Consider the following 9,177-nt stretch of genomic DNA (forward strand, 5'->3'; position numbering starts at 1 on the left):
AGATTCCTATTTCTTTTTCTCATGTAAGGGTTCTTAGTATTTCTTCTTCTTTTTTTTTTTTTTTTGAGACAGTTTTACTCTTGTCCAGGCTAGAGTGCAGTGGCGTGATCTCGGCTCACTGCAACCTCCCCCTCGGGTTCAAGCGATTCTCCTGCGTGGCCGGGATTACAGGTGCCCACCACTGTGCCGGCTAAATTTTGTATTTTTAATAGAAACAGGGTTTCACCTTGTTGGCCAGGCTGGTCTCAAACTACTGACCTCTGGTGATCCACCCACCTCGGCCTCCCAAAGTGCTGGGATTATAGACATGAGCCACCACGCCCTGCCTGGTTCTTAGTATTTCTTATGTAGAATGAATGTTGGAGCCAGACATGGTGGCTCACACCTGTAATCCTAGTGCTCTGGGAGGCTGAGGTGGGAGGATGGCTTGAGCCTAGGAGTTCGAGATCAGTCTGGACAACACAGCAAAACCCCATGTATTATCTTGCTGCTATAAAAAATTACCGAAACTGGGTAATTTATAAATAAAAGAGGTTTAATTGACTCACAGTTCTACATGGCTGGGGAGGCCTCAGGAAACTGAAAATTGTGGTGGAAGGCACCTCTTCACAAGGTGGCAGGAGAGAGAAATGAAAGCTGAGCGAAGGGGGAATCCCAGCTCTCTCCTTTGTGAAATTGTCATGGAAATGAAATGTAACTGAGACAGAAAAATTGTCTCAACCCTTCCAGTGAAAATAGTTTTGGTCAACAGTTACTGTGTGCATTTCTTCCTACTCAGTATATATTTTTTAGATTTCACTTTTTAAATGTACTATGGATATATTTCCATTCAGTATTATAAATATACATCATTGCTTTTAAAGTTCCTGTGTGTTTGTGTGTATATATATCTCATCCTATTGTTTAGACAAAACAATTATTTAGACAAAGCACAATTTAATCATTCTACCTGTTGGTAATAATAGATTCTCAAATCTTCTGTGTACTCTTTCAGTGAACATCCTCATATATATATATATAGTGCTGAGAGCAGTATAGTATAATGGTTAAGAGCTCAGTTGTGTGATCTGGGGGAAGTTATTAAATCTCCTCCTTGTGCCTCAGTTTTCTCATCTTTAAGTAGGGAATAATAGTACTTTACCTGAGTGCTGTTTATGGATTAAATGAGTTAACACATATAAAATCTTGGAGCAGTGCTTACAAACATTAAATATTTAATAAATGCTGCTAGTATTAGCAGTATTTGTCACTTTAAATTATAAGAAGCTGAATTGCTTCAACTTTTAAGTGTGTAATAAGCAATGAGTTTCTTATTGCCAGATCCACTTACCTTTCATATACCCTTATTTTTGACCTGTGGCATATTCCACCAGATCCCTTTTTCTTGTAATATTCATCTTTGACTTCATAGATATTATTTTATCCTGTTTTTCTTATATCAAGTACTCTGGGGTTCTCTTTCTTTTTGCTGCCTGGGAATGAATAGTTTGGAGAAATGAGTCTTTGCTTGTCTGAATATTCTCTACTTCAGAGAATATACTTAATGCCTTAGGTATTGTATGCCCTAGATATTGATAAGAAATTTTTTTTTTACAAATGACTCAAATATGCATCTTTAATTCCACTGTCTTATTGATGAAACCAACCCCCTATCTGCTAACTTTAATCAGACAATTTATACCTGAGTTATGTCACCTCAGAATAAACCTAATAAAAAGTAAACTTCACAGCAACTCTCATAACACTTGTTTCCATTTAAAAAAAAATCTGTTGTTCTTCCCTCTACATTACTAGTTTTCTTTCCCTGTTCTGCCTTCTCTGAGCCAAAGCCAGTATTACCCCACTTAAGGATAACAGCAATAGCATCTTATCTGTTATAGCTAGTACCTGCTTGTCTCATCCCACAGCACTAGAAGTCACCTTTGTATTCTCCACAACCTGTGTTCCCTAACCTACTTATGAGCCATCTTTTTTCAACTTTCCTCATTGTTTACCTGCCAGGAAAACCTCAGTGGCATTCAGTAAGGTTTTCTGTGTGTCAGATTTAACTCTGCCTTTTTATGCCCTTGGTAATGGACCTTCACCATAATCAGCCAACTTATTTTTCCAATGCGTATTCTTTTTTTCTTGCGTGGATGTCCTCACTATTCCACCGAAAACTAAAGAAACTCATGTTGTTTCATTGACTTGTACAGACTCCTTTTTTTCATTAATGGCCTGGATACTGTCTGCTCAGTGAAGTTTTCCTTGATAACTCTAGTTTGCATGGAACACCTTTTCCTCTGAATCTTATAGGACATAGAGCATACACAAAATAATTCGAATTTAAATTTAGTCCTTTATTGTTTCCATCATTAGTTTTATGTTTTCAACTGGATCATAAACTCTTTAATAGTTCAGGTCCACATCCCTACTTCCACTTGGTAAATCCTAAGGACACATGACAAATAGTTTTTAGTTGGCTTGGGAAAGTGGAAGACTAATTATACCTAATGGTTAGTACAATAAATTAAAATGAAAGTAAATTTAATCTACACTCAAAGATAATCATAGTTTTGTTTAGCACATTTCAATTTTAATCATAATTGACTATATACTTCACAGTGGTCTATAATTTACACTCACTTTTGACAAGTAGTTCTGTGATATATTTAAGGGCCTGGATAATTGAAAGTTCATAGGACATGAAGAGGTTGTGGCCAACCTGTTATATCTAAATCAGTATATATTATAGGTATACATTTGTATCTACATATTTATTTATACTTTTAATTCTATAGACAGAATCTCACCATGTTGCCCAGCCTGGTCTCAAATTCCTGGCCTCAAATGACCTTTACCCTTTGGCCTCCCAAAATGCTGAGATTATAGGCATGAACTACCACACCTGGCATTTATATATATATTTAATATGAAAATACAAATTGCAGAAACAGTACAATTTATCACAGGAAAATTAGGAAGTACAGATAAAATTATTCTTTAGGTAGTGGCTGCCTCCCAAAACATAACCAAAATATAATTCCATGAGTTATGACTTAGTTTAATGTACAACTTTATCTCCAGTGCTAGAAAAGGGACTGTCACATAGTAGGCACATAATTATTTGTCAAATAAAAATGAATTTATTTGCAGACACTGCTTTCCTGATTTCTTTACCTTAAAATTGGGAGTGGGTGGTGGAAAAGGAGAATATTCTGCAACCACTCCAGCATCTAACTTAAAGGCTTGTTCGTAGATCTTAAAATGTCACTCTTCAATATTTCAAAATTCCTTAAAACTAGTTGTATTCTGTAATCTTTCAAGACATTTTTTCAGGCTCTAGGGGATTAGAGAGTGGCTGAAAAGAGTAGTGAAAAAGTAAATTAACAGAAGATGAATTTATATTTAGGATTCCATATGCTTTCAGATTTCAGGATTTGGACTAAGCTTTTTGGATAATTAATACAAGTAGAATCAGACAGCTTCTCTGCATCTCAAATTCAGTTTAAGATGATTATCTTAAGTCCCAGAAAAGTTTATGTGCTATACTTTAGAGTAGAAAAGATGCAGGGAACAAATTAGGAATGTGACTCTGCAATTCATTTATTTGTTTATTCATCACATTGTGAACAACTACCATAAGAACTCACTTTAGATGGATCCTAGCCCTGCCTCTGCTATGTGCCCAGTACTGTCTGAAAACCTAAGTGTTGACTTGTCCCAAATGGTTATTGTGTGAAAACCTACACAAAGTATATAGAGACTTACTTTTTCCTTTAGATTATATAGCTTCTTGGTGTTCCTCTATAGAGTTATGTCGGCTTCATTTATTTATCAATTTTTTTTTTATATGGAGTTGCGCCCTTGTCCAGGCTGGAGTGCAATGGCACAGTCTTGGTTCACTGCAACCTCCACCTCCCGGGTTCAAGCAGTTCTACTGCCTCAGCCTCCCAAGTAGCTGGGATTACAGGTGCCTGTCATCATGCCCAGCTAATTTTTGTATTTTTAGTAGATATAGGGGTTTCACCATGTTATCCAGGCTGGTCCTGAACTCCTGACCTCAGATGATCCGCCCGCCTCGGCCTCCCAGAGTGCTGTGATTACAGGTGTAAGCCACTGCACCCAGCCTCAAATACGTTTTTAAACTATTTCAAGTTAATTGTATAATGATTCTTATAACTGGTGATTTTAAAAACAGCATACTTTTTAAAACTTTTTATGTTACGGGATTTTTTTTCTCTAAGGGATAAGGGAAAAAATTGAATTTGAAGAAACCTATCAAAATGCAGTTGACATAGAGTCTTATTTCTCTGGTCAGAAAAATGTGAATTTTTTTTAGGCATTTACATCAGCATTTCATAAAACATCCAATGAAGCATGAAATATGTTCCTAAGATCAGGAAAAACTCATTTATTTTTGAACAACTAAATATGAACAACTAAATATCATGCTTTCTTTAGATCTCAATATAAATATATTCCAGGGAAAGGACATGGCTAATCTAAACTGTTAAAAATAGATATTAGTCAAAGGTTCATTAGACCTTTTTTGGCAAAGTTAACACTTTACAAAATTAAATAATTAATTTGTTTTAACCTATTAAGTAATAGGTGATCATTAGTTCCAATAATTTACCTGAGGATAGTTTTAGTTCCAAAAGATTAGTGATGACCAATTAATGCTTGGGAAATAATTGTGGAAGTTAAACAAAGGCCTGGAAATATGAAGTATTCAAAAGTGTCAGGAAAAGATCTGTGTTTATTCAATATGTTATACTTGTTTTACTCTTCCTAAGATAACCACTGATTTTTTTTTTTTTTTAAATAGAGATGGGGTCTTGCTATGTTGCCAAGGCTGGTCTCAAACTCCTGGGCTCAAGAGATCCACTCACCTCACCCCAGCCTTCCAAAGTGCTGGGATTATAGGCGTGAGCCACTGCGCCTGGCCGATAACCACTGATTTGAATGCAATTAAACTTAAAGGTTAATTGATCTTGATATTGCTATTCTAATTATCATACTCTTCTATTAAAAAAATAATAGGAAGTTGGCAATTTTAAAAATGTATTATTTTTTCTCTATAGACACTTTTCATATCTTTGTAAAATTTGGATAATTCATTAAAAAGGTAATGCAGTTGACAAATTTTTATGATAAAAAGTAGGTGTACCAGAAGGATCAGTATTTGTTTTTTGTTTGTTTGTTTTAGACAGGGTCTTGCTCTGTCACCCAGACTGAAAATCTAATGGTGTGATCATAGCACACTACAGCCTCAAACTTCTGGGCTCAAGCAATCCTCCCACCTCAGCCTCCCAAGCAATTGGGACTACAGGCATATGCCACTGCACCTGGCTTGAAGTTAATTTTTATTAAGAGCCTCTGTCATTGAAAATTATACACTACTTTTAATAGATTAAATATAATCAAATCTTAGTAAGTTTTGCAAAATTATTTGTATGCATATAATTGTATGTATGTATGTATGTATGTATGTATGTATGTATGTATGTATTTGAGACAAAGTCTCACTCTGTTGCCCAAGCTGGAGTGCAGTGGCACGATCTCTGCTCACTGCAACTTCCACCTCCCAGGTTCAAGTGATTCTCCTGCCTCAGCCTCCCGAATAGCCGGGACTACAGGCATGCACCACCATGGCTGGCTAATTTTTCTATTTTTAGTAGAGACAGAGTTTCACTATGTTGGCCAGGCTGGTCTTGAACTCCTGGTCTCAAGCATTCCACCCACCTCAGCTTCCCAAAGTGCTGGGATTACAGGTGTGAGCCACCGCACCTGGCCTATAGTGGTCTTTAAATGAAGACATTTTCTATTGACTAATGACAGGAAGTTCTGAGAATCCCAAGTGTCAAAACAAAGTAATCTTAAGTATCAAGAATTTTTTATTTTTAGAATTTAAACCAAGCTTTGATTATCAGGTAGAATGGATTCCTGTACAAATACACGTAACTATGAAAAATATATTTAAGAATACTTAACTCATAGGTAAGATTTTTCGTATAGAAGTAAGTAATACATAGGATAATAATCTTTTAAAGAAGGAAAATGGACTAGTGGTGGGATGGCTAAAGAACAGGGTATTGGTGTGCTAGCCTCACCAATAATGGCATTTGAATATGGCCTGCACTTTTCCTCTGCATCAAATGGGCCAATTATCGTAACACCATTGCTCTTTCTGGCTATTTGGTTTACATAGCTCTGTTTAGAGAAGATGTAATGAAAAGTTTATACTCCTTTAGTTCATAGCTTTGTTGACTAGTATGATTTATGGGCACCTGGAACATCTAGATGCTTTATATTCTTTTTAATTCTTGATAACCCTTTGAAATGGATGTTATCATTCCCATTTTATAGGTGGAAAAGCTGATACTGTAAGAGAGTAAGTAACTGATGCAGTGTGATCAATTATTTTCATTTTACCACATTGCAGATTTAATCTCCAAAGCACATTGATGATTTTTTTTTTTTTTTCCACACAGAGTTTTGCTCTTGTCGCCCAGGCTGCAGTGAAATGGCACAATTTCAGCTCACTGCAACCTCCACCTCCTGGGTTCAAGTGATTCTCTTGCCTCAGCCTCCCAAGTAGCTGGGATTACAAGCGTGCGCCACCATGCCCAGCTAATTTTTGTATTTTTAGCAGAGACGGGGTTTCATCACGTAGGCCAGGCTGGTCTCGAATTCCTGACCTCAGGTGATCTGTCTGCCTCGGCCTCCCAAAGTGCTAGGATTATAGGCGTGAGCCACTGTGCCTGGTCGATGATTTTTAAAAGTATTTTTTAAATGAATGATGTTTAAAAAAATAATGAGATTATAGCTATTGTGGTAAGGCCACCAGTACCAGTTCTGTAGAAGGCCTCTCAAATAATATTTACTGGTTCCATTAATGAATGACAATCAGTGACCACATACTAGAGATCAGAGATTTTTTCTGTATTAGTCAAAAGTGTCTTTCTACATACATTTATTGGGCTAATACCAATTTACCAATTAAAGAAATAATTGATGAATCCAAGATACAGGACCACTTTGTTGGGGAGGGGTATGTAAAATTTGGTTATTTCATAGGTATACATAATAGACACAATTTTTACTGAAATGCATAGATGATAGTAAAGTCTTTTTCCTTGTCCCTATTTTTGCATCCACCCATATCACCCTGCCAACCATAATTATGTTTAACAACCTTGTGGATATTCCTTATTTTTCTCTATGCTAATATATATAAACATATATAGGATTTATTTTTAGTTATTTTGTAGAGATAGATTATATAAATTTTACTCTTTTCATTCGATAACATCTTGTGGCAATCCCTCCCAATTACTTGTTAAAGCTGAATACATAATATTCCATGATGTGGATGCATCATAATTTATTAAACTATTTCCCCACTGGTGGACATTTGATTTTTAAACTGTTTTTGCTACTACATAAAGTTTACAGTAAATAACCTTGTACAAATACCTCTCTATTCTGTTGCTTTTATTTTTATTATTATTATTTTTTTAGACAGAGTCTCACTCTCGTCTAGGCTGGAGTGCCGTGGCGGATTATCAGCTCACTGCAACCTCCACCTCCCAGGTTCAAGTGATTCTCCTGCCTCAACCTCCTGAGTAGCTGGGATTACAGGCACCCGCCACTATGTCCAGCTAATTTTTTGTATTTTTAGTAGACACAGGGTTTCACCATGTTGGCCAGGCTGGTCTTGAACTCCTGATCTTGTGCTTTGCCCGCCTCGGCCTCCCAAAGTGCTGGGATTACAGGTGTGAGCCACCGTACCCGGCCTGCTTTTTACTATTATAATATAGATCCCAGGAGTGGAATTCCTGGGTCAAAAGATACATTTTTTTTAAAATTAGAATAGCTGTTACTAATGGCTTTCCATAAAGGCTGTAACAATTCATATTTCCTCCAGCTGTGTGTGAAGTGCCTTTTCATTACATGGCTTCAGTAGTGTTAATAACTTTGTAAGTTTTTACCATTCTAATGGTTGTTAAGTAATATCTATTATTTTAATTTGTCTTTCTCACATTGGAGGTTTACACATTTTCATATAGCTTTCAACCATTTACATTTTCTCTTCTGGGAATTAACTATTAATATTCTATGACTGTTTTCCCAATGGGTAGCTTTGGTTTTCCTGACCAGTTGTGTGAACTATATATAATCTCACCTGCACCTGGGAAGCTGGTGACTTAAACTCATCCTACTTTATTCCCATTCTCAACTCAGCCTATTTACCTCTACTAAGCCAAGCAGCCGAATGCAAGGAAGCCTCAGGTTCTATGGGAATCTCACAGAAGAGGCCCAGTAGAGAGCCTAGGGAAAGGACTAAGAAGCTAACCCATAGAAAATTTGGAACCCCTCAAATGTCTCTACCCCAGACATATGTTGACATCAGCCTGGCCTCTTGGAAATCAAAAAGGATCAAAACAGGCAGGCTGAGTCCTCCCTACTCTTGAGCAGAGATTTCTTTCTGGTTTCTTGGCAGAGGACTAGCAGCAGCTTGTTTGCTGCCTACACCTGCTACACAGCTGTCATGGTAGAGAAGGGTCAATTTCTGCTACTTTAGGACTGCCACCACAGCTTCAGTGAATAGACAGGAAAAAATAACAGCACATCTGAAGGATCCAGCAACCAGAAAGGAATATAAACTAAAAGTATCAGATCCCTAACAAAATAGAGCTACTAGAGGAGAAATACAACTGGAACAAAGTAATATGAACACAGGATTCAAAGTGCTGTATTAAAAACTCTGGAGTCAAAAACCATTATGTATGAACCAAATATAGTAATAGGCTAAGTGGAAGAGAATAGTCACATGGAGCCCTAAATGAATTGCCTGTAAGATCTACTGGACAAACTATTTTAACACCTTGAGCAAAAATTCAAAGGAAGGGTAAAGATAACAGAGTTCAAGGATGGAACCAGGAGATCTAACATATATAGTTCTAGAAGGAGAAAAAGGAACAAATGGAAGAGAGACACTTATTCTTGAGCTAAAAGCCCTGAGTATATGGGTTCAAAGGGCATGCTGAGTTCCAAGCAGGTTTGTGGTAATAAATGATAGTTAGTGCTCAACCTACTAGGCAATATTCTAAACGTTTCACATTTATTAACTCATTGAGTCCTCAGAATAGCCCTAACAAAGTAGCTATTATTATCCCCCTTAATCAGCTG

This window comes from Chlorocebus sabaeus, chromosome 6, assembly GCF_047675955.1.
Source record: "Chlorocebus sabaeus isolate Y175 chromosome 6, mChlSab1.0.hap1, whole genome shotgun sequence".
Taxonomy (NCBI): Eukaryota; Metazoa; Chordata; class Mammalia; order Primates; family Cercopithecidae; genus Chlorocebus; species Chlorocebus sabaeus.